Source organism: Alligator mississippiensis, chromosome 6 (genome assembly GCF_030867095.1).
Source record: "Alligator mississippiensis isolate rAllMis1 chromosome 6, rAllMis1, whole genome shotgun sequence".
Taxonomy (NCBI): Eukaryota; Metazoa; Chordata; order Crocodylia; family Alligatoridae; genus Alligator; species Alligator mississippiensis.
Window position 1 is genome coordinate 53662139 of NC_081829.1, and position 24786 is coordinate 53686924.

The window sequence follows — 24786 nt, forward strand, 5'->3', positions numbered from 1 at the left end:
AGCAATGTACCTTGCACAAAAAGTATGCAAGCAGGAGAGGAAGGGGGAGATTGTTTTAATGAAATATTGATGCAGTTTTCTACTATAATGCTCACTGCTTAGTACAAAACACCTGTAGTCATGTTTTATTTTAGTCTTATCTATATTATAGTTATTTTCTAAAAAGGCTTCATGATATAAAAGTGAAATAGAACCAGCTAAAAAAAGCAGGTTGGAAAGTGATAACACACTGATCTTTCTCAAGTGTTTAATCAAAAAGGACCCCAGTTACAGTGAATTATATGCAACAATAGAGAGAGACAGAAGCAGTTTCCTCTTCTAACTTAGCTGTGGTGGACACTATTGAATGTACAGAGCCTGTGGCAGTGAATCCCATAGTAGTGAGTATGGACAACTTTGTATTTTACCATTTCACCTTTTTCATTATGTTTGACAGCCTCATTTCAGATTAATAAACTAGAGCAGTGGACTGGATAAATGGCAGTTCAGAGAGCTACATTACCCATAAATATGTGATAAATTACACTGTTGGCAGCTTTCAAGCTCTCTTACCGCTCACATGAAAGAGCACAAACTCTTTTAATAATTGTTTGTAGACTGTTCCTATATTCCAGATTTTTCAGATTTGATCATTGTTTATTTACGTATTTTGGTTTGGAATTTAGGTACTTGATTTTTACCTGTTTCCAAGACAGAAGTAAATCCAAATTCTATCATTCTATATAACAATAGGTGCAGGTACAGTAAATGGCACACCTTTATAGCAAATGCTTTATAGTTCTAAATGCCCTTAGATGAAATACATACCAAAAGTGATGGCTTTACTAGATCAAAGGGAAAAGGGATTTGTAGGAAAAAGAGGGAAGACCTTGGCTATAATTGAGATTTTCCTTTCTTCAGAAGCAATATTTATTTAAATATACATGAAACAACACAGTGGCAGTTACAGTTGCATGTCTTTCCATCTCTGAGTCAGTCAAAAGTACTTCTGTGGCTTTGTATCACATAGGGAAGGGAAAATAGTAATTGTTGTCAATAAGTCAGATCTGAGTTTTTATGGTTCCTACTTTTGACTCTAAATTTTAGATTAAAGTAAACAAATCAGAATTCCCCATAATGGTTCTGAGAAGCAACAGATAACCACATCAATGTACAGCTAATATTTCCTTAAAGGGCAAAACACCTTTGGGTAGATGGATAAGGGAGCTGTGGGAAGGAATCCCCCTAGTCAATCGTCAGGCTTCAGAGACCTTACATCAGTTCCCCAAACCTCATTAGGGGGAAGGCACGAAAATCCCCACATTACCAAAACACCCTGCAGAGCTCCATTCTACATAACATAGAGAGTATGTCTTAACAGATTTTGCTTCCAAATACCACATTTGATCAAATATACGATGTTTTCCCCCTGCCATCAGCATGGGGGGGAGGGCAGGGGGTGAAGCTCTTTGTCTTACATTTGCATACAAAGAAATCTCATTAAATACACTGTGTATAATTAAACTGATGCCAAAAGCAGCATGCAGTCAGTAATGGACACCAACTATGAAGTTGATTGAATTCAGCCAACACTGAGCATGACTATAAAAAACGTGGTCCATATGGAACAAATATAAGTTAGTACAACCCATTTGAAAAAGCTATATGGTAGTGCCCATGGTGCTTAGTCTCCCTCAGCACCAACTCTTTTTTCAAGTCATGGTAAACCACAACACTGAATATATTTCAACTTCCTCTTCACTCCCAGAGCTGACCTGCACCTTTCTTCCCATTCCTGTTTCTTCACCATCTTAAATGTCTGGCAAACATTACCAAATCGGGCCCCAAACAGTTCACCCAGAATCCCTCTGTTTCTCCTTCTCTCAGGCTGTCGCATCTGATTAGTATGGCTCTGCCTTCCATGAGGTTGAGCCAGATCAGGTTGCACTGCACCTCTTCTGCACATGATTTTTTGGAGGATCTCAGGTCTCATGACAAGAACACACAGTTCCATTAATGAGTGGGGGACTAATTAGCATATACCCTGCACAAAGGAATCTATCTGGAGTACACACTCATACTAAGCAGTGCTGAGCTACTGGGTCACCATGGCTTGAAATGCTGTTGACTCTGATGGACCTAGCCCAATGTTGTATATAGTAAAGTATGACCTTTTTACTTTGGACTAATACCTTTACTATATATAAATAGGTACAAAAGTGGTATTTTAAAACATGTTTATGGAGTAGTTGTGGTAAAACTTGCAGTCATTTCAAAAAAGGTAAAATACATCAATTCTAATGAAATAAGTTCATGGGTACCCAAAGCACAAAGTCAGTGTTTTCAGATTTGTCCTTCACATTCTTATGCTCAGGGAAATCAGGGTTTGACAATAAGCGGGGAGGGGCTGCAGGGGGAAGAAGTAGGAGGAGCAGACGGCAAGGACACCTCCTGACCCCTCACATTTATCTTCCCTGCTGTAGCAGTGGGAGGGGGATAAATTCAAGGCAAACCCCTAAGAATTAGAATCTATATCTGGAAAATTATAACAAAATTATAAATTGTCCTTATATGGAAACTAATTATTGGGGTTTGTCTTATATTCATGGCCACCTTATATTTAAGTAAATATAGTAAGTCTCTTCTATAGTAAGCAGCCACTGAGGAAGAGTCAAAATTGATTCCTTAGTATAAAATAAATTTCAGCTTTCTTCATTTTTCTGCACAAGCAATATCAAGCTTTGCTGGGAATTTACCATTTTCATCTAATTGCAATGATATTAACTAAGTTTCATTTGTATGAATCAGTTAATTGCATTCTATCTCATAAACTATAGATAAACATACGTGTGCTTGTATATACTGTGTTGAAAGGAATATTATGAGACATAAACACAAGGCTAAGTAGTGAAGGTAACAATCACTAGACTTCCATACTCTATGTGTAAAGCCAGTGATATGAAGGAGCCCTTAGTTAAAGCCTTCATTTTACACAATTTCCTGAACATATTTGGGTAGGACTATCAAAGTGCTATGCATAGTTTTAGCTATGCAATACCCACTAACTACCAAAGGAACTTTGTAGCTATATCTTTCCTCAATGTTTTGACATTTTCTCCAACACTGCCTTACTCCATTCCAACAAATAGGATTACACAATTCTATATAATTTAAAAGAAATGAAGGGTTTTCAAATAAAACACATTTCCTACATAATTCCCAGGTAAAGCATAGAAAACCTCTGCATCAATAAAATGAGTGACATTTTTCCTGGGGGAGGAGGAGCTATATTTTCCACCTGAAGTTACAACAGTGTTTTTAAGTGAGCTATTGAAGAAGAAGGAGAAAGAGAAGAAGTAGAAGAAATGAATCCACTAACTCAAGTTTATTCTTTTTCTAAGTTTTAGAAATATAACTTTTTCTTGTTAAAGTATTGTCTTAATGAATGGTTCCACTTCTGAATATAATATAGTAACTGTGAAGGTGCAGCACATTTCTGCCATAGACTTACTAATTAATATGACTGCCCTTTTTTTGGTGATGAAGAGCAAATAGATTTTTCACTGAAGAATGCAGGATTAGTTTTTCAAGATTTTTGTGAATTCAGGTAAGATTTATCTAATATTTTTAACTTAAAAAAATTCAGACTAGATTCACAAACTCAAGAAGTATAAGGTAAGGCCACCCATGCAGGAGGTAAGAAACCCAAAAATCAATTCAAACCTCCATATCCAAAATCACATTAGAGTGCCCTTACCAGCTCGATACAGTGTGGTCTGGGATAGGTTGCTTTCAATATCTTCTATTGACTTAGGGTGCAAGTAGACATTACACTTAGATTGATCTAACTAGAGTCAGGTTGGTTGATCTAAGTGCATAACTGTACATACATTCAGGGAGTTTAGATTGGGCAAAAAATGGCAAACCCAATCTAACTTAAATTCAGTTAAGGAAATGCAGTACCTAGATTGGGCTAACCTATGCCTGTGTACCCATGTTCAGACCATACCCCCAGGGCTGGGAAAGCCAAGCTGTTCACCGCAGGCCTAAGGCCCCACTTTTCTTACCCACCCCATCTTGACTGGACTATTTTTAGCCCTCCAATCTCTCCACCTCCAAATGGACACCCCACTCCAGACTTACGAACCCTGCCAAACTCATTACTCCCCCCATCCCACAATCCCCAATCCAATCCTGCCCACCAGTCCCCCAACCCTAACTTAGATCACACTTCTGGCATGGCTTCTGGCACCAGCAAGCCAGTGCAAAAACTGGGACCCAATTTACAAACGTGTGGCATAAAGGAAGCCATGTAATCATAGATCAGATCCTGCAAACATGCACATGCCCTTAGTTCTACTTTGTAGAAGAGATTTTATTTATTGAAGCACTGCTTGACCCCAAAGCTTCTACCCAACAGACAGGTGTCTTACCTAGTGGACTATAATCACTCTCATGATCTTGCTGAGTGAATATTTAAGTATTCTGGCTTGCCTCAGAATAAATTGTACCCAGTACTTACTGCATATACCAGGTAGATGGAAGACCCGAGCTTAAATTCACTCCCTGCCTGAGAAAGACCAGGAAAGATCTCCCATTGAATGATTAAAAAATAAAAACAAAACACTAAACATCCAGTATTAACTAAAAGAAAAAAAAAAGTCACCTATTTTGCATAAAACTTAAACTTTTAAGAGAATATTATTTTAGCTTCCAGCAGTTTTTCCACTTTACAACTTTTACTTTTCAGTGGAAATATCTGCATATTAATTAAGTAAATTCTATCAACACTGAATCAGAGGTGCTTAATCATATATATAATTAATTTAACTCCTCTAATTCAGTATATATATATATATATATATATTGCAAAGTTAAACCCCCACAATTATGAAAAGTGAGCATTAAGGCTCCCCGAAAAACCTTAATTCACCTCCCTGGTGAGCATGCATTAGATATAGTCTTTAATTACATGCTCACTTTGGAGGTGTTTGGGTTTTTTTGTTTTTAAAGGACCTCTTTTATCAAGGAACAACTCCATTCAAATAAAATAATTTCTTTACTTTCCAAATTACAAGCTTATTTAACTATATCCCACCCATGGTGAGAGAAAAACTACCATTCCATGAAGGCATCATCTGTCCTATAATAACCTGGGTAACCCAGTCCATTATGACTATTATATTACAATCACTTCCTAATTCAGTACACTGTTCAAACCCTGAGGAGAGAACTATCAGTTTCCTCATGGATGTTTCTATGGTTCTGCATCTGAGTGAGTCACAAATATTAACAAAGTATTTGTCTCAGCACCCTAAGGAGAAAGCATCATTATCCACATTTTAGTGAGGGAGAACTGATGTGGTATGGAGGAGGGAAATGCTGAGGCATTTTTTGTACAAATTGTACTCCCTTTCTTCCTGCACCTTGGCCAAACTAGTTGAGAAAATGCAGGTCAAAGAAAACTTCACAGACCGTTAAACATCAGGGTTATTTTATATAAACCCTAATAAGTAGTTGTTGTTATTCCTTGCACTTAATACAACTTTCAAAGAGCGTGCCACAAAGTTTCTTAGTGAAATAACTATAGGATGCCTACAGAAAACTTTGCAAATAGGATCTGAATTACTGTGGATAAATGTTAACAAAAGCTGTTGGGCAGACACTGAACGGCACAATGCAGTGTTGCAGAGACACCTGACTTAACTCCATGTTAGCTAGCTTCAGAACTGGATAGAGTATGGATGCATCAAGGTGGTGCAGCTATGAGACTAATTAAGACTTAGGAGCAGCATGCACGGTATTGTCCAAGGCTAGGGACAGACATTACACATAAACCGGTTTAACTGATCAGAAATTGGTTTAAACCTGTACCAGAACAGACATTCAGTGCACATAAACCAGTTTTAAAATGGCTGAAACTAGTTTACGATAAACCTGGCTGAATGTAGACCAGATTTAACTTATGTGACACAAACCAGTTTATGCAATGTCTGTCCTAGACCTCTTGCTGGTTTAGGTTAAATCAGGAACCAGAGACCCGCCCCCCCCACCCCACCCCACCCCACCCCACCCCCAACATCCCGGCATGTTCTCTAGGCTGGGCTCTCTGCTCCAGCCCTGCCAGGCTGGCCCCACCCCTCTGCTCCCCAGCCAGAGCAGGGACAGGCAGGGGCAGGGGTCTGCCCAGAGAGAGGTTTAATACCCTTTCTCTATCCCACCAACAGGGACCCAAGCCAGGTCTCCTGAGCACTCCTCCCTCACTGCTGGAGCAGTGAGGCACCATGGCCCCTGAAGCAGAGGAGGGCAGGGAAGAGAGTTAGTCTCCCCTCTACCCCCCCACTGGCAGCCAAGTCTGCCTGCCCTCGTTGCCATGCTCCCTGCCCCCACCCCCAGGGGCCCTGCCTGGCTGCGCCCCCTCCCTGCCACTGCTGTGAGAGGGGGCAGGGCCATTGATCAGGGAAGCAGCCCCTGCCATAATGTGGGGGAGTGCAAGCCCCTTCCCAGTGTGGGGCTCTGCGCTGCAGGGCCAGCAGAGCTGAGGTGAGCTATGCACAGCAGCACCGGGGTCCCCAGTGGGTCAGAGCCGAGCCCCCTGTAGTGCTGCCATGCTCTGCAGAGCAGCCCATACCAGGGAGGGGCTCACACTCCAGGAAGTCATGATGGGCTCCTGCCCATCATGGTCATTCACCAGTTGCCACTCCAACTGCTGGACTGGGGCAGCGGCAGGGGTGGGGCCCAGCCCCCACCACTCGGTCTGTGTTTGAGGCAAGCTACCTCCTGGCAAAAAGTGGCTTATTCAGCCGCTGACTCTGAACACAGGCTGAATGGTGGCTGTGGCCGGGCCAGGCAGACCCCACTGTGATGCCAGAGGCCAGCAGCTGAATAAGCCCCCTCCTGCCTGGAGGGGGCTTGCCCTGAGCACAGAGATGCTGCTGGCACTGCAGTGGGGTCTGACCAGCCTGGCTGCAGCTCCCACTTAGCCTGTGCTTGGGGCCAGTGGCTGAATAAGTCCCCTCCTGCTGGGAGGGGCTTGGCCTGAGCACAGAGTGGTGGTGGCCAAGCTGGACAGACTCCACTGCATTGCCAGTAGCCTTTCTGTGCCCAGGGCAAGACCATTCCCGGCAGGAAGGGGCTTATTCAGCCATTGGCCACTAGCACCACAGCAGGGTCTGCCCAGCCCAGCTGCAGCCACTGCTCAGCCTGTGCTGAGGGCCAGCAGCTGAATAAGCCCTCCCTGGCTGGAAAAGGGCTCACCCTGAGCACAGACCAAGCAGTGGGGGCCAGGTCCTGCCCCTGCTCAGCAGCTGGGGTGGTGAGCGGTGAATGACTGTGAGAGACAGCAGCCAGTCATGGCTTCCCAAAGGGTGAGCCCCTTCCCAGCAAGGGGCGCTTGGCAGAGTGCAGCAGTGCTGCAGGGGGCTTAGAAGGCTCTGGCCCTCTTGGGACCCCGGTGTTGCCATGCACAGCCTGCTGCAGCTCTGCTGGCCCCACAGCACAGTGCTCCTGCTGGGAAGGGGCTTGTGAAGCATTGGGGAGGAAGCATGGGTAGAGCAGGGCCTCTTGTGGTGAGCAGGGCAGGGACAGGGTTATTCCTCCTCCATCCATCGTCCAGTGGACGGGACAGCAGGAGGCCTATTCCCGGGCAGGGAGCGCAGCTGTAGGGGCAGGCAGACCCACCTGCCAGTGCGGGTAGAAGGGAGACTAACTCTCCTCCTGCCTCAAGGCACATGGTGCCCCGCTACTGCAGCAGCAAGGGGGAAGCACCCTACAGACCCCATCTGGGTCCCTGGAAGTGGGATAGAGAGGGAGGAATTAAATCCCTCTCTGGCCAGTTCAGTTTAGACTGGCCGTGTCCCGCCAGTACATCTTTCCTGCAGCTCTAGTGCCCCCCAGCTCCTGGCCCGAGCAACTGCAGGCATGTGCCTGCATTGCCTCAGTCCAGAGAGAATGTGTGTCCTGTTACAAACCAGTTCAGCCTATGCAGGTTAGACCAACCTGCAAAGGTTAAACTAATTCAGGCTCTGGCTGTTTGAATGTTTCCCTAGCCCAAATATGGCTATACTCCTTTTAGTTCCAGAGTTAGCAAGCAGTGTTGGCTCTCAGATCATTCCCCACTGCATTGTGCCATACAGATATGCTCTAAAGGCTATGGGCATTCCTCATGTTGCTTTTATATACATTCAAATATAAGCTTTCAACATAGCATTTTCTATCTCTATACTTTAGTATAAATACATACACATTTTCCTCTGATCTTCACTCAGAGTAGGGATCTCTGTCTTTACAGTGTGACCATATGTTTTGTGTTACCTGGGCATTTCAGAGCCTAAGCAGAAAAGATACATCTCACTCATTTACAAAAATGTTAGGATCCTGCCAGCTGACAAAGAGTCATGAGCTTTCACAGATACAAGGAATTCTAGCCCAGTTACCTATGAAACAGTGTGAAGCTGTAGCTGCTATCCAAAGTGATACAGGTATGGAGACACAGCTTCTACAACATCTATGTGAATCAGTTACTGAGACCATAGGGCTGCTTTTAGCTGCCATATTTTTAATTTCTCCTTTTGTTCTAATTGGCTCAACTCTTGAAGGATGACTGAGCATGTTCGGCCATGTGGCTTGCCCACATGGAAAACTTCCAATACACCTTCAGAAACATTGACTCTGCATGGCTGCTAATTGCAACACCCTCTTTCCATGAATGTGCCGAGACACCACCGATATTCATGTCTCATCCCCATTGCTTCTCTCCTTCAATTTGGAGAAGTCAAACACTGCAATAGAAAGCCTATAAGTCACAAAGACATTCAGAGATTCATTCCAAAAGTATCTCTTCATTTTAGATGGCCCATTTGGGGCAGTTAGGATCCAGGCATTCGAAGTACTTGGCATTATAGAGGACTTCATATGTTTAATGTACAACTCCCAAGCCTCCAGTTTTAGTTGTCAGCACTCCTGCAAATGAGACCCCAGGGTCTTGAGTCAGGTATCTAGAAACTAAGGAACATGCAATTAATGACTGCTTTTGGGGGAAAAGTAGTTTAAGTAACTTGCCTAGCATTGCACTGGAACTCTTTGGCAGGGAGAAAAAACATAATATAGTTCTCCAGTTTAGATGACTTAACCATGAGCTCATCCTTTTCCTTCCTGTGATTCCCTACCTCATTCACTTCACACTTTCCAACCACTGTAACAATATCTGGAGTCCTATAGACCAGGGGTGGGCAAAATGTGGCCCGGGAGCTGGATGTGGCCCACCAGCCATTCTATCCGGCCTGTAGGTCCCCTAAAAAATTTAGAAAATTAATATTTATCTGCCCTGGGCTGCTTGTCATGTGACCCTCGATGGCTTGCCAAAACTCAGTTAGTGGCCCTCTGCCCAGAATAATTGCCTGCCCCTGCTATAGACAGCTGTCTCTTTTGCTGACCAACCCTGATTGTTCTTCAGAATTGATCCATTCTTTGCAGTAACAGAGGAAGGGGTCTTACTGACAAAAAATAGGATGTAAAAATTTAATTTAAAACTGTATCATAGTGCGTACACACAAGCCAAAGTAGACTTGCAAAATCTGGAAGAATTTGGTGTGTAATTTCCTAGTTTTTGTTTTAAAAAAGGAAGAAAACTGAAAAATATTCTAGACAAGGTTCTTTGGGTAAATGTGATATCTTTTATTAGACCAACTAAATAGTTGGAAAAATTGTTCTTTGCAAGCTTTTGGGCACAAACACCTATCTTCGGGCATAAGGAGAGTCCTGAAGAATGGTGTTTGTGCCCAAAAGCTTGCAAGAACAATTTTTCCAACCATTTAGTTGGTCTAATAAAAGATATCCTATTTACCCAAACAATCTTCTGTGCCTATGTCCTTAGACCAACATGGCTACAACCAACACCCCCAAAAATATTCCAGGAATTCCATATGGAGAACTACATTTCACCATCAACTTTAGAATTGTAATGCAAACTTCTACTGCTTAAGCTAATGTAGTAGATGATGAGAGTGCTAGGTTATCATGCTTGCAGAGCAGCACTAGAAGGAGAAACAAACTGTGCTAGTGGGTTTCACAAAAAAAAAAAATTACTAACAGAAGAAATTAGCAATCATGAGTCCTACTCTAGGCTCTGAATGTGACTGTGCTTTAGTGAACTCACATTCTCCTTGTTCTGCCCTGAAATTCACATCTCGTCCTTGTCACATCCTCCCAGTTGGATGCTCATATTTCCAGAATTTTTAAACATGGGGAAAACAATGTACCTTTCCATAATCTCTTTCCCATTTTGGCTGGAAAATAATGTCTAGACATCCAGAAAAAAAATAACGCCCAGATGGTTTAAGTTGGGTAAACAAGGACTTATTGTAAAAAGTTTTAGATAACCTTAATAGCAGGGAATGCTACCAGCCTTGCCTTCAGTAGGGGAATGTTGGGCTGGAGATGTTGGTATATTGATGAGGACAATCTCTTGTTGCAGGCATGAGATTCAGTCATTAAAGAAACTGGAACATGGAACTTCTTCCTTCTAGAATACTGGTTCCTGTGTCTCATGTCTACATGAAAGCTGTTTGGTGACCTAAAGTGGATCTCATTAAAGGGTTAACATTTATCAAAAGTAAATGCTAAAGAACTTCTTCAAGTTTGTTTACTTTAAAATTATCTGCACAAAACTTCCCTCCCTTTCTCCTTGACTTCATAGTACTCCAAATGTTATATAACTTGCCAGACTCTTTCTGCTCCCATATGCAAAAGTTGTGACGTACCTTAAGAGTGGTCCTGCTAATTTCATTCCCAGAGTTGCCTGTTGTGGCCCACAGCAAGCGGTTTCTGTAATCTTGATACACCATATACAATGGAAGGCTCTTTTATCCCTTATGCCTGCAGAACCACTCAGTTTCCGTACCAAGTCAAGCTATTAAAGGGTTGGAGGGAGGGAGTTATATAAAACACAGGTGAGGGAAAAACTTGTTAATGGCTAACCAGTACCAATGTTTTACTACCTTCCTAATAAGAATGTTTTTCCTAATATCCAACCTAAACTTCATTTGCTGCAACTTCAGACCATTGCACCTTGTTCTGTCATCTGCCACCGCTGATAACAGTCTAAATCAGGGGTGGGCAAAATTTGGCCTGCCAGGCCATTCTATTTGGCCCATGGGGCCCCTAAAAATTTAGAAAATTAATATTTATCTGTCCCTGGCTCCTATCAAACATGACAGAAGCCAGGGTCAATAGGACCCAGGGGAAGCCATGGCAGGCTCCTGCAACAGCAGGGCTCGCTCAGTTCCGCCCCCCCCCCCCCCAACCGGAAGCCCCTGCCTAGCAGGGGCTTCTGGCCTGGGACCATGGAGGCTGTTTGTGGCTGGGGAGGAAGCAGGGGAGGACTGCGGGGATTGCTTCAGTCCTCAGGGCCTGGCCAGCTCCTGCTGAGCCCCACGGTCTGGCTATGCAGCCGGGAGTCATGTGGAGCAGAGTGGCCAACCAGCAGGTGGGAAAGTGGTGGCAGGGGTGGAAGGGAGTGGAAGTGAACAGCACGAATGAGCACAGGGCCTGTGCCTGTGTCCCAGAGCCAGCACCAGCAGGCCCCAGAGCGGGACAGCGGAAGCATGGGGTGTGAGGCTGGCACGGGTCTATGGAGCCAGGCTGGGCTGCACCAGCAGGGAGAGTGGGGTGGTTGTTTGGAGCAGCCACGGGGCAGCACAGAGGCAGCAGTGAAGCAGCTGCACCACAACCAAGCACAGTCCAAGCTCTGGGTGGGCAGCCGCATCAAACAGTGCCTGGTGGCAGCAAGTGTGGGAGTCACTTTCCTCCATGGTGAGCAGCAGTTTCTGCCCAGCTGGTTGCTGCTGCTGCCTCTCAGCCCCACTGAGCAACCTGGAACAGGTACGGGTTCCAGGGTAGCAGTGGCAGTGGAGAACGAACTGGTGCTCAGTGCAGAGGGAAAGTGGATGCTCCCCCTCCTCATGGCCAGTGCCCCGTGCTGCAACTATTCGGAGCCCACACGAGGCCGACTGTGCCTGCTCTCTGGGCTGCGTGTTCCTGGTCTCTGTTCCACTCATCCCCCATCCCTGCCAGGGCACAGATCAGGGCGGCAGGAGCACAGGGTACCGGCCAGCAGGTGCTGTATGGAGCTGGATCAGCTCCCTCCTTTCCCTGCTTGTGCTGTCCAGCCCAGCTCCACAGACCCCTGCCTGCCCATGCCCCATGCTCCTGCCACCCTGCTCTGGGCCCCACCAATGTTGGCCGCGGGACATTGGTGTAGGCCCCACGCTCCCGCTCACTTCCACCCCCTCCCCCACCGCTTTCCCCACTTCCCTGCCCACCCACTAGCTGGCCACTCTCCACTACATGGCTCCCATACCCACATCCATACCCACACACACATCTCCACAAATCCCCATATTCAATCACTTCTGCATATATAGCACAAACTCATACAAATCAGGACATTTTTTTAAATTAAATTTAAATATATTATTATGGGTGTTTAATTTTTAGTATGTAATTTTTTCCCCCCTCTGATGGCAAACCCTCTTCTCCAAAGGAGTACTTCCAGGGGCAAGGGGAGGGACTTCCAGTGGTAAAGGTCAGAGGTTAGGGGTGGGACTTCCACCCCCAAGATGGCAGACATGGGGTGGGCACCTGTCAAGGGGTAGGTCTACCCATGCTGCCCTCGACAGCTTGCCAAAACTCATTAAGCGGCCCTCCGCCCAAAATAATTGTCCATGCCTGGTCTAACTCCATCCTTTTTGGAACCACCCTTTAGGTAGTTAAAGGCTGCTATCAAATCCCTCTTCAGTCTTCTCTTCTGCAGACTAAATAAAACCAGTTCCCTCAGCCTCTCCTCGTAAGCCATGTGCCCCAGCCCTGTAACCATCTTCATTCACTCCACTGGATCCTCTCCAATTTGTCTACATCGTTTCTGTATTGGGGGGCCAAAAACTGGACACAGTACTCCAGGTGTGGCCCCACCAGTGCAGAATAGAGGGGAATAATTTAGGGGAATTGCCAGCAGATAATTCCCTTGATCTGCTGGCAGTGCTCCTACCAATGCAACCCAATATACTGTTAGCTTTCTTGGCAACAAGGGCACACTGTTGACTCATATTCAGCTTATTATCCACTGTAACCCCCAGGTCCTTTTCTACAGTTTCTCCTTAGCCAGTTGATCCCAAGCCTGTAGCAATGCATCAGTTTCTTCAGTCCTAGGTGCAGGTCTTTGCACTTTTCCTTGTTGTTGATTTCTTTTGACCTAATCCTCCATTTTGTCTAAGTCACTCTGAATCTTATCTCTACCCTCCCATATATCTACTACTTCCCCCAGCTTGATGTCACCCACAAACTTGCTTAGGGTGAAATCCTTCCCATCTTTCAGATCATTAATGAAGATATTGAACAAAACCAGCCCCTGATTAACCGCTGAGGCATTCCACTTGATACCAGCTGCCAACTAGACCTTAAGCCATTGATCATTACCCACTGACTTGACAATCCAGCCAGATTTCTATCCACCTTACAGTCCATTCATCCAAACCACAGTTTCTCAGCTCGTTTGCAAGAATGTGGTGGGAGACCATATCAAAAGCCTTGTTAAAGTCAAGGTACAGGTTTCCCTTGTTTTATGCAGTTCCTTTATGTGCAAATTCGCTTTTATGCAATAACCATTTTTATACCAAAAATTTGTTATATGTGAAGTAATTTCATACATATGTGATCGGTGTGGTGGAAGCCTGCAGCCAGCTGCTTTGTGCAGTGTATTGTGGGAGTGATGTGCACCAAAATATAGTCTCCTATGTGGATCTGTGCTCCTTGCTCATTGTCCACGACATGTGTTTCTGTGGTTGCCACCCCCATTATGGCTTCTAAGCATCCTGCTAGCTTATCTCCTACCCCTCTCTGCTGCTGGTGAATACCAAAATTATCTTGTAAAAGTGATAGAAATGGGTCTGGGGGTCACTAAAGTCTAGGTCTTGGAACATATCCCTATTTGGTATATTGTAAAGTTGGTTCCCTTTATGAGAATTTGAGTTATGCATTGTTTTCCATAAATGCATGTGTGGCAAGGCACTGTTTGTGCCTGCCACTTTAAGAAAAGAGTGAAACAACCAGCAGGTGCTTGATTGTGGCAGCCATTTTAGATCCCTGGCTACCTATATAAACAGTTCAGTTCCCTACTGGCAGTCCTGGCTGCAAGCCTGCTGGTATCATCCTGGAGGTAAGGGAGGAGCTGTAGGGGATGGCTAAGAGGCTCCTGGTCCTCGGCATGACCTAAAACTGCACCATGCCAGGAATGGGTGGCCTGGTGGGGCTCTCAGTGGTGCAGGAGCCCCCAGGAATTTTCAGGCCAGTTACCACCCTGGTGAAAGGTGGGTCAGGGAGCCTTAACCCCAGCTCCCACAACTGGGTGGGTCACCTGCTAGTAGGGCCCAGAGGGCAGACCCCAGGGAGAGAGTGGGGCTAGAGACTCAGACCCGATAAAGTACCCTCAACTGGTCAATGCTGGGGCCAGGACCAGGATGGTCAATAGGGCAAGTGGCCCATCACGGGAGACACCCAGAGCTAAGAGGGCCTGAGGTTTCTGACTGGCCTTGGAGGTGAGGCCAGGGCCTGTATCGCCAAAGGTCCCTGGGGGATCACACCCAAGAGGGGAAAATAGTTTCAGGGAGCTAGTTAGCCTGAATGAAGGTGGGGTAGACTGCCAGAAAGGAGGGATCTTGGAGGGGTCCTGGTTTGAAAAGTCTGGGGCCCAGTGTGGGGCCAGTGAGAGTAACAGCTGGATGCCATCTGTGAGGCATGGGCTGTGGTGTAGGAGAGGTACAGGGCCGCAGATAGCACCCCCTGGCATCGGGGCAAGAAAATGGGTAGCCTCCCGCCTAATTAAGATTGTTAATTAATTAACAAGGCATGGCAAGCAAGAAGGTGGGTGGTTGGCCCAGAAACAGATGGGCAGGCCAAAGGTAAATCAGCCCCGAGAAAGCCCCCTGTTACAGCATGTACTGCATAAAGTGAGGCAAACCTGTATATCACATCCATTGCTTTTCCCACATACACAGAGAGTCATCTCATCATAGAAGGCAATCAGGTTGATCAGGCATGACTTGTCCTTGGTGAATCCATGGTGACTATACCTGATCACCAGGGATCCAGGTTTTCTATTTCCCTTCGAAAAACCAAGTAAACAGGATTGTACCTTTGCCAGAGGCAAATGAACATTTCTCATTTTACCAGAGAAACCCATGGAGTTTCCCGTTTAGCAATGAGCTCTCCCTGCAGACTGGCAGAGTTCCAGCCTCCAGGGAGCTGGGAGGGAGCAGGAGGAGGGTGTAAAGACAGGAGGTGCCAAATGCATCTATATGCACATGGCCCCAGGCAGCCTAAGAGCAGCTCCCACAGGTAAGTGGTGGGGGGAGAAGAGGGGAATTGAGGCCCCTGTAGGGAGGGAGGGAGCTGGGCAGGGATGAGGCCCTGTCCCACTCCAATGGGGAGTGGGACAGGGCCACGGGCACCTCGTCTGGGGGGCAGGTGTGGGGCTGTCTCCCTACCATGGCATGCACTCTTGAGGGGGATAGGGGGGACCTTCTTCCCCAGATCTGTGCACAGGACAGGCATGGGCTGTAGCTATGGGCTCCTACCCTGCTGCCCTCCCCCAGGGCCTCTGCAGCCCGTGGTCATGACCCAGTGCAGCAGGGCTGCACAGAAAAGCTGTTCATTGCTGTGAGCTCCCTACTGCCCTGGCAACATGCCTCCTGTGCATGGGGCTGCTTTGAGGGGTTTAAACCCACGCCACTGCCCTTACTGCAGCCCCGCATGCAGGAGGCATGTTGCCAGGGCAGTGGGGAGCTCACAGCATTGAGCAGCTTCTCTACATGGCTCCACTGTGCCCTGCCACACCAGGTCATGCCTGGCAGGCTGCAGAGATCCCAGGGGAGGGCAGCAGGACAGGAGCCCATGTCCACAGCCTATGCCTGCCCTGTGCACAGATCTGGGGGGCATGGGTCCCCCCTGTCCCCCTCTGGAGAGCACATCATGGTGGGAAGCCAGGCCCTCACTGCAGGCAGCAAAAGGGAGCTGGGGCAGGGGTCTGTGGACCCGGGTCCATAGCCCTGGCAGCTGGAGGCCCCCTCCAGCTGGGCTAGGGGAGGAGGGGCTGTGGGTGTAGGAGATGGGCAACAACAAGGCTGTGAGGGAGATGAGAGGCAAAAGCAGGGGGCAGGCTGTGGGGAGACTATTTTAATAATGGTTGGGGGGGTCAATTAGAGAATTTGTGGGTTTTTTATCTGATAATTTATTATTTTATATCAGGGAAAGCCAGGATTCCTGCTAATCACTTTATTCTGCTCCAGGTGCTCAGAAATGGATTCCTTGGGGACCTGCTCCATGATTTTTCTGGAGAGAAAGGTGAAATTGACTGACCTGTAGTTCCCTGGACCCTCCTTCTTCCCTTCCTTAAAGATTGGCACTATATTTGCCCTTTTCCAATCATCTGGGACCTCCCCCAGTTGCCCCAAGTTTTCAACGATAATGTTCAGAAATTCTTCAATCACATGAGACAACTCCCTCAGCATGCCTGAATACATTGCATCTGGCTCTATAGACTTGTACATGTTCAGATTTTCTAAACAGTTCCTAATCTGTTCTTTCACCACTGAAGCCTGCTCACCTTCTCCTGAAATCAGGAAAGCCAAAGTGACAACTCAGTTTAGGTTAGCCACAGGAGTCAAGGACAATAAGAAGTCCTTCTTTAGGTATGTAGGTAGTAGAAGGAAAACAAATGGAGGCGTGAGACCCCTGCTTAACCTCGGGACAGCTGGTAACCAACATTCAGGAAAAAACTGAATTCATGAATGCCTACTTTGCTTTGGTATTTCACTGGACCATGGGGAAAGTCAAGCAAGATAAGGCTTATAGTGGGCATGCCAGGACTGACAGCCTCCCCATTGTGGGTGCAATACCAACTAGAAAAACTAGACATTTGTAAGTCAGCAGGACCAGATGGACTCCTTCCGAGAGTGCTGAAGGAGCTGGCTGAGGTCATTGCAGAACCCCTGGTAAGGCTCTTTCAGAATTTATGGAACACAGGAGAGGTCCCTGAGGATTGGAAGAGGGCCAACATTGTGCCCATCTTCAAGAAGGGGAAGAGGGAGGACACAGGCATCTATAGGCCAATTAGCCTAACCTCTATCCCAGTGAAAATCCTGGAAAAGGTAATTAAAGAATCTATGTGCGATACGCTCGTGGAAGGTAAGATTCTGAACAACAGCCAGCATGGCTTTGGTAAGACAAGACCTACCTATGACAATCTCATCACCTTCTACAACCAGGTATCTTGCCACCTGGACATGGGAGACAAGGTAGATGTTATATACCTAGACTTCCAAAAGCCTTTTGATCTAGTATCCCACAATATCCTTCTGGGAAAACTGGAAGATTGTGGGCTCAGGTGCTTGCTGGTTCAGTGGGTTGGAAACTGGCTACAGGGTAGGGCCCAAAGAGTTCTCACGAGCAGACCTGTGTCGTCCTGGTGCAAAGTGGCCAGTGGTGTCCCCCAGGGGTCCATGCTTAGACCAGTGCTTTTCATCATCTTTATCAATGATTTGGATGGGGGAGTGAAAAACTCGGCCAAGTTCACGGATGACGCCAAGGTATGGGGCAGTGTGGTTATGCTGAAACACAGGTTGCTGATACAGGCAGACCTGGACAGGCTCAAGAGTTGGGCAGACCAGAACCATATGAAGCTTAACACTTCTAAGTGTAAGGTGCCCTATCTGGGAGCAAATAACCCTCAATGTACATACAGGCTCAGAGGTGACAGCCTGATTTGCATCATGGGTGAAAGGGACCTAGGGGTAATGACAGACCATCTCATGAACATGAGCCATCAGTGCGATGCGGTGGCCAGCAGGGCAAACACCACACTGGTATGAATCATCTGATGCATCTCATATAAAACTAAGGAAGTGATACTCCTGCTGTACTCAGCACTGGTGAGACCACAGTTGGAGTACTGCGTCCAATTCTGGGCACCGCATTTCAATAAGGACAGAAAAACTTGAGAGGGTCCAGAAAGGAGCCACCTGTATGATCAAGGACTTGCAAGGCAAGCCATACGAGAAAAGGCTGAGGGACCCGGGCTTCTTTAGCCTAAAGAAGAGAAGGTTGAGAGGGGACTTGACAGTGGCTTACCGCTATGTCAGAGGAGTGCATCAGAAGCTCGGTAAACAACTGATCACTAGGGCACCCCTGGGGAAGACCAGGACCAATGGATACAAATTCCTGGAAGGCTGCTTCAGGCTTAATAACAGGAAAAACTGCTTCACAGTCAGGGTGGCCAGACTGTGGAATAAACTCCCTCCAGAAGTGGCAGTCACCTACCCTGGAGGTTTTCAAGAAGAGACTGGACAGTCATCTCAATCTAAGAAACTGTGCTACCAGGTGCAATAGTCTGGGAGCTGACCTTGTGTAGAAAAGGCATTGAATACTTCAGCCCTTTCCTCATATCATCTGTCATTAGGTTGCATCCCCTATTCAGTATGAGACCCATGCTTTCCCTGACCTTCCTCTTGTTGCTAACATATTTGTAGAAATCCTTGTTACCCTTCACATCCCTTGTTAGCTGCAACTGTAATTGCACTTAGGCCTTCCTGATTTCATCCCTGCAAGCCCGAGCAATATTGTTATACTCCTCCCTAGTCATCTGTCCAAACTTCCACTTCTTTTAAGCTCCCTTTTTGTGCTTAAGCTCACCAAAGAGTTCCCTGCTAAGCCAAGCAGATCTCCTGGCATATTTGCTATTCTTCCTGCATATTGGGATGGTTTGTTCCTATACCCTCAGTAAGGTTTTTTACAGTAAAACCATCTTTCCTGGACTCCTATATTTCTAGGAAAACATCCTGCAATGTCAGGGCATTAGGTTGCATAAGTTAGTGGATATATTTTTCACAGATGTTCTGCATGAACTTGAACAAGTTGCTTAATGATAAATCCACAAAGGTGCTTAGAACATTGCAATGGTTAAGCCTAGCTCCATAACAGAATACACAGTCCTGAATTCAGCACCCAGGTTTTCTACAACACACACAGTCAAAACTGAGAAAATGTTGGGCATGCCCAAAAGACTAGTTTTAGGAGCCTGCTAACTTCAGTGTAAATATTTAGATATCTGTGTACTTCAGGTGTCTCCAGTGTCAGATGATAACTAAGGGTGGGAGCAAACTTTTGGTTTCAGAAGTCCAAAGGGGAATTGGGCAAAACGTGACTTTTTACCATTATTCTTTCTGGGGCACTGGTGGGGGTCAAAGGGGTGCAGCAGTTCCTGTGGCTCTGGATCCAGCCCCCACCCAGTGTCTGGGCTGTAGTCATAGTGTAGCTGCTTGCCCCCCCCCCCCCCGCCGCCCCCACCTCTGCACCCTGCCATCTCCCTCCTGCAGCCTCTTCCCCACCATCTCCCTGCTTCCCCAACTGCCCCTCTCCCGCCTAACCCTTGCTCCATGCCAGGAGGCTCCATCCATGCTGCAGCCTGGGGCACTGAGCACGATCCCAGCCCCAGCCTGTAGCACCTTGTAGCAGCACTCCTTATGGCTGCAGAAGCTGGGGGGGGGAGAAAAAAAAAAAGACAATGGAGGGGAGAGGAAAAATGAAAGGAGAGCAAAGGCTGGAAGTGGGGAAAGATGAAAGAGTGAAGTGGGGAGCAGAGATCCTTTGCAGCAGTGAGACCTCTGCTCCCTCCCTCCCTCATAAATTAAAGATGGCTCTTCAATAATTAGGTTCTATACATGGAAAATTATAACAAATGTATAAATTTTCCATGTATAGAATCTAATCATTGGGGGGTTGTCTTAAATTTGAGTAAATATGGTAATATTTTTGTAAAGTATGTAGCACACCAGCATCCAAATCTCAGGTAGAGCTTCTAAGTGCTACCACAATATAAGTAATTAAAAGTATAGAAGTGGGTTTTGGGGGTTCTTGGGGTTTGTTTGTTTTATCTGAGAGTATGATTCTTTTTTCTATAAATAACCAGAATTGTTGGAAACTTTTGATAAAATATCAATAAATATGACATGATTAAAAGCCTCTGTGGTAACTAGCAGTGATTTCTTGTATGTTTTTCATAGAAATTATGTAGTTTTTCCAATTAATATAAATGTAAAGTGGAACTCTGTGCTTAAAAATAGTTAAGCATTTAGGGCAGTAGTTCCTAACCTCGGGTCATGACCCAAATGAGGGTTGCGGGAGCAATGCCAGTGGTGCCGCACACAAAGGATGAGCCGTGCTGTGTGCCAAGAGCTCCCCCACCCCCTGGGCTGCTGCCACTGCACTCCGCTCCCAGCAGTGGGCCTTGGCAAAAAAAGGTTGGGAACTACTTATTTTGGGCTTTTTACAGCAGCAAAGCTTCCTTTTGACTAGAAATACACTTTTATGGGAGAGAAGTGCAAGAACAGACCCTTTATGTTAAGATGATAATATAACCTGTGTTGGTTTCCTTGTAATATCGTATTTTAAAAACTCCTTTGTACAATTTTAGTCTATGATATAGTAGCCAGCTTCCTACCTTTCTATATGAATCAGACTGACAAAGAAAAAAGAAAATTAACCAGTAAATGTATACATTAATTCCATGCAGCAGTTGTATGGGATCTCACCTGTTTGACCTTAATGACTTTTAAAGCATACATTCCTCTCTTTTAGTTCAAACAAAAAATATCTGCTTAGGAAAGTATTGGCTAGTCTTCCATTCATATTTAATTTACTGCATTGCTGTAACTGTATCATAAAGACAGTCATGCGTGAGATTAAATGCAGTTTATGAAATAAGAACACCACTTATTTAATTTGTTTTAAGTAATTCACCTCTGGTGCATTTAACAACATAATTATGTTAATACCAATACTGTTGCTCTATTCCACTGTGTCAAGAAGCACTGCACTTAAATCCATATCAAGGTCACCTTTCCCCACAACTCTTTTAATCCCAAACCACCAGACAATAAAAAACTGCTGTCAAAAGCAGTGACTGAACAGATTTATATACATTTTTTAATAGTGTAATAGAATTAAAGAGTTGTGCCACCTCCAATATAAGCCTAATTTTAAGAATGTGAAGCATCTTACTTGACAGGCAGGAATATTAGACTCATTCTTAAAAAAGAGCTATAATGCTTTTGTTCATCATGCATAAAAAGTCAGCTCCCTTATGACTGCTGTGGCGATCTGGGATTGAACAAAAACTCATTGGGAGAGAAAGGGATTCTTATCATTATGCTCTAAACCTATTCAAGTGATGTAATTTTTCTTAAGTTTTATTTATTGCATTTTACTTTTTACAGTTTAAAGAGTTTTTTTGTTTTTTTTCCAGACAAACATCTTTGCAGTATAAGGGGTTGGGGTTTGAACTAGACCCATAGCTAAAACATTATTAGGCACCAACAATGTGACATGTTCTGTACCAAAGGAGCTGTGGGCATCTACGGAACAATCTGGGGCCAAAGGCCCATTGTACTATGTGGGAAAATTTATAGCAGGACCGGTGCTTTAATATGGATCTTGCACGTAGGCTAGGTGTTGCTTATTTGTGATTTGCTCTAATATGTGCTCTGTTACATAATCTCTTTTCTTCCCTTCCTTTCCCTGTGACTTTTATTAGAGCTGATTTTTTGTAATAGTGAGTAATTTATGCCATATGAAGGATCATAACTTTCCTTTACCTGTTCTTTGTTTCCATCTGTGTTTATCTGTCCATGACCTATAGTAAGTCAAAAGTTATATTTTAAATACCTGCCACAATTTACTGTTTTCTCCCCCTCAAATTTACACCTCTGGAATGAAATTACCGTCACCATTACCAATGCTTGTCCAAATTTTCAATCTGTTTAGTTAACAAGCATTAAAATACAATTGGTTGTTCAAACATATACAAAAATGTAATTTCCTAAGACTGTTCTGCTCTGCAGTTAACTCACCCTACTTTAAAGCACAACTAACACTCTATTTAGCAAAATATCAAATACTAAATTCTGTATTTTATAAAAACAATGTTAAATCAAATGGAAGAAAAACAATACAATGTAAATACTGGCACAGAAAACATTATATATAATTATTTTATTTCAAAGCTTTTGTCTTAAGAAGAACCTGAAACTATATGTAGGGGGGGGGGAGGGAATCAGAAATATTTCTAACTGCTTTGAGCACTTCCTTAATTCTCATCTCCTGAAACTGTTATCTTGATAAAGACACAAAGAAAATAGTTAATCACATGGCTATAACATGCCCAGGGTCCCCAATTTCATGGTCTTATTATGGCCAGGACTGCCATTTTAAAGGCGGAGCAAAGTGGGACCCTCCATGCTTCTGATTGGCTGAAGGGTGCGGCAAGTCCTAACCCTCCCAGGCACTGATTGAAAGCCCTAGCTCAGGGGTGGGCAAAATATGGCCTGCAGACTGGATCCAGCCTACCAGGTGACTGGATCTGGCCCACAGCTGCCCCTGTGGCACTCGACAAGCATTAAAAGGGGCCATACTTTGCCCACTTGCACCAGGGCAGCCTGTGCCTGGATCCCTCCTGTGCCTGCTGGTTTGGACCCTGGCCAGTGAACAGCCAGGGCTGTTTCTGCTGCAGCTGGGTGCTGCTCTGCAACATCCCCATCTCCAGTTCCAGGATCTGGAGCCAGGCCCCCTGCATGCCTGCCAGGAGTGGCATGGCACAGTGCAGCAGGAGCGAGATGAGGAGCTGCTGCTGGAAGCAAGGGGTGCAGATCAACACTCAGCTGGCTGCAGCCTCATCAGGAACATCCTGCTGGAAGCTGCTCCTGCCCCTGCTGTACCATTCTGTGCTGTGCCACACCATTCCAGGCAGGTGGGTGAGCAAGCAGCTTCAGCCAGGTTGCTCTTGCCACAGTGCCAGAGCTCCAGCTCCAGTTCCTGGCTGCTTTCCTAGGAGCTGGAGCCAGAGCCCCAGGTGCTGGAGCAGGAGCAGGAGCAGCTTCCAGCAGGCTGTTCCCTGTGTGGCTGCATCCAGCTGAATGTAGCTCTGCACCCCCTACCTCCAGCAGCAGCTCCTTCTTTCCCTTCTGCTGCACCATGCTGCACAACTCCTGGCAGAAAAGTGGGGGTTCAGCTTCAGATCCTGTAACTGGAGGAAGGGGGCACAGAGCAGCATCTGACCTGGCTGTGGGTACCAGCAGGAGCATGGCATGGGCTGCTCCAGTGCAAAAGAGTGGGGCTCAGCCCCATGCAGAGTACCACAGAGGCAGCATGGACTGCGCTGCCTGGGAAGCTCTGCTAGATGCGCTCCCTGCCCTCTCCCCATCCCTTCACCCTTATCACCCTGTTTCTTTCTCTCTCTCTCTCTCTCTCTCCTCTCCCGACTTCAGAAGACAGGGAGTCCACCTTTTTTTTTTTTTCTCTTTGCTCCTTTCCTGCCCCCCCTGCCCTTCTAGGAGACAGCTTTTTACCAGCTCTTTGCCAGCTTTTTTAACACAGCTAGTTCCCTGCACTTTTTCACAGGGATCCAGCTATTTTATGACTGACTGCCAATTACACAATTTCTGTAAAATCTATGTGTAACAGCCTGGCCTTTTAGGTTCGGGTCTCAATGACGGCCACCTGCCTGTTTAGGGCTAAACCTCTGTCTCACTCACCTGCCACACCTTGATGAAAAATAATATGATTGTTGTTTCTAAGGTGGGAAGCTGCCCATTGCTCACTCTCCTGATGCCAAGGGCCTTGGTGCACACTCTGACCTACCCTTACATGCGTCCCATGCCTCACTGATATTCAGTCTCACATCCAGTCTTTCCATATTGTCACATCTGGCCTTTCCATATTCCCAATTCAGTAATTCTCCCCCTCACTAGGGCCACTCATCTTTACTGTCCTCAACAGGGCCTCTCTACACACCCAACACCTCACTGGGCCTTCTGCTTCACAAGGCCACACACAGCCCCTCTCTGGGCTGCTTCACTTCCCCAGTGGCCCAGAGGGGCTGAGCTCTTTCACCCAGTGGGGCTCAGGTGGCTAATGCTGTGCCTGGCTCCTAACACTGTGGTCTCTTACCCTGTAGGCTCAGGTGGCTGCCGCCATGCCTGGCCCCTAACACTAGGGTCTTTCACCCGGTAGGCTCAGGTGGCTGCTGCTATGCCTGGACCCACTACACTGGGCTCAGGTGTTCCCCTCTGGGATTGCCTGGCCTGGCTCTCTTCCCTTGTTGGTAACCCACCGGTAGGCAGGGGCTGGAGTTTTCAGGCACCCCTCCTCACCTTTCACCAGGGAGGTAACTGGCCTGGCATTTCCTGCAGACTCACCCACCACAGGGAGTCCCACCAGGCCACCCTTCCCCGGCAGGGTGCACTTTTAAGTCATACCCAGGACCAGGAGCCTCCAAACCATCCCCATAGCTCCTGCCCTTACCTCCAAGGTGTTCCAGGAGAAGCTCAGGCTGATGTTGCTTTCTTGCCTGATCATCTCAGACTGGTGCTTCTCCCTCTGAGAGCCTGGGTTAAAATGGAAGCTGCTCCACCCCCTCAGCCAATCCCAGGGTCCTCCTAGGGTCATGTGCTAGCCTAGATGAGGCTAGCACCCACCTGCTGGCTGCTCCACTGATAACTAGAAACCTTAAAGTGGCAGGAACTGTAGGTGCCCTGTCACACCATGAAATCATGTATTTGTTAGATCCCTAATCACTGGGCAAGAAAGACTGATCCATCTGGGTTTCTGAAAGCTCTTTATTTCTACTTTTCTTTTGATAAAGTATAGGTGTTAACTTGCAATAACTCCTGGTGGGGAAGAAGACAATTTATGCATTACTTTGAA

At 46.2% G+C, this 24786-nt stretch overlaps 2 protein-coding genes and 1 long non-coding RNA gene across 4 annotated transcripts in view; 1 reads left to right on the forward strand and 2 right to left on the reverse strand.

Moving 5' to 3' along the window:
* The window catches only part of CTNNA3 (catenin alpha 3), a 1574321-nt gene that overhangs the window by 952573 nt on the left and 596962 nt on the right, over positions 1-24786 (reverse strand).
* LRRTM3 (leucine rich repeat transmembrane neuronal 3) overlaps positions 1-24786 on the forward strand; it is a 180467-nt gene that overhangs the window by 91934 nt on the left and 63747 nt on the right. The window lies entirely within an intron of this gene.
* LOC132251262 (uncharacterized) lies at positions 7440-24530 on the reverse strand. Its single transcript, XR_009463218.1, has 4 exons — positions 24385-24530; positions 21681-21718; positions 10740-10888; positions 7440-8982 (listed from the first exon to the last, which is right to left on the reverse strand). It is a non-coding gene; the product is annotated as an uncharacterized LOC132251262 (long non-coding RNA).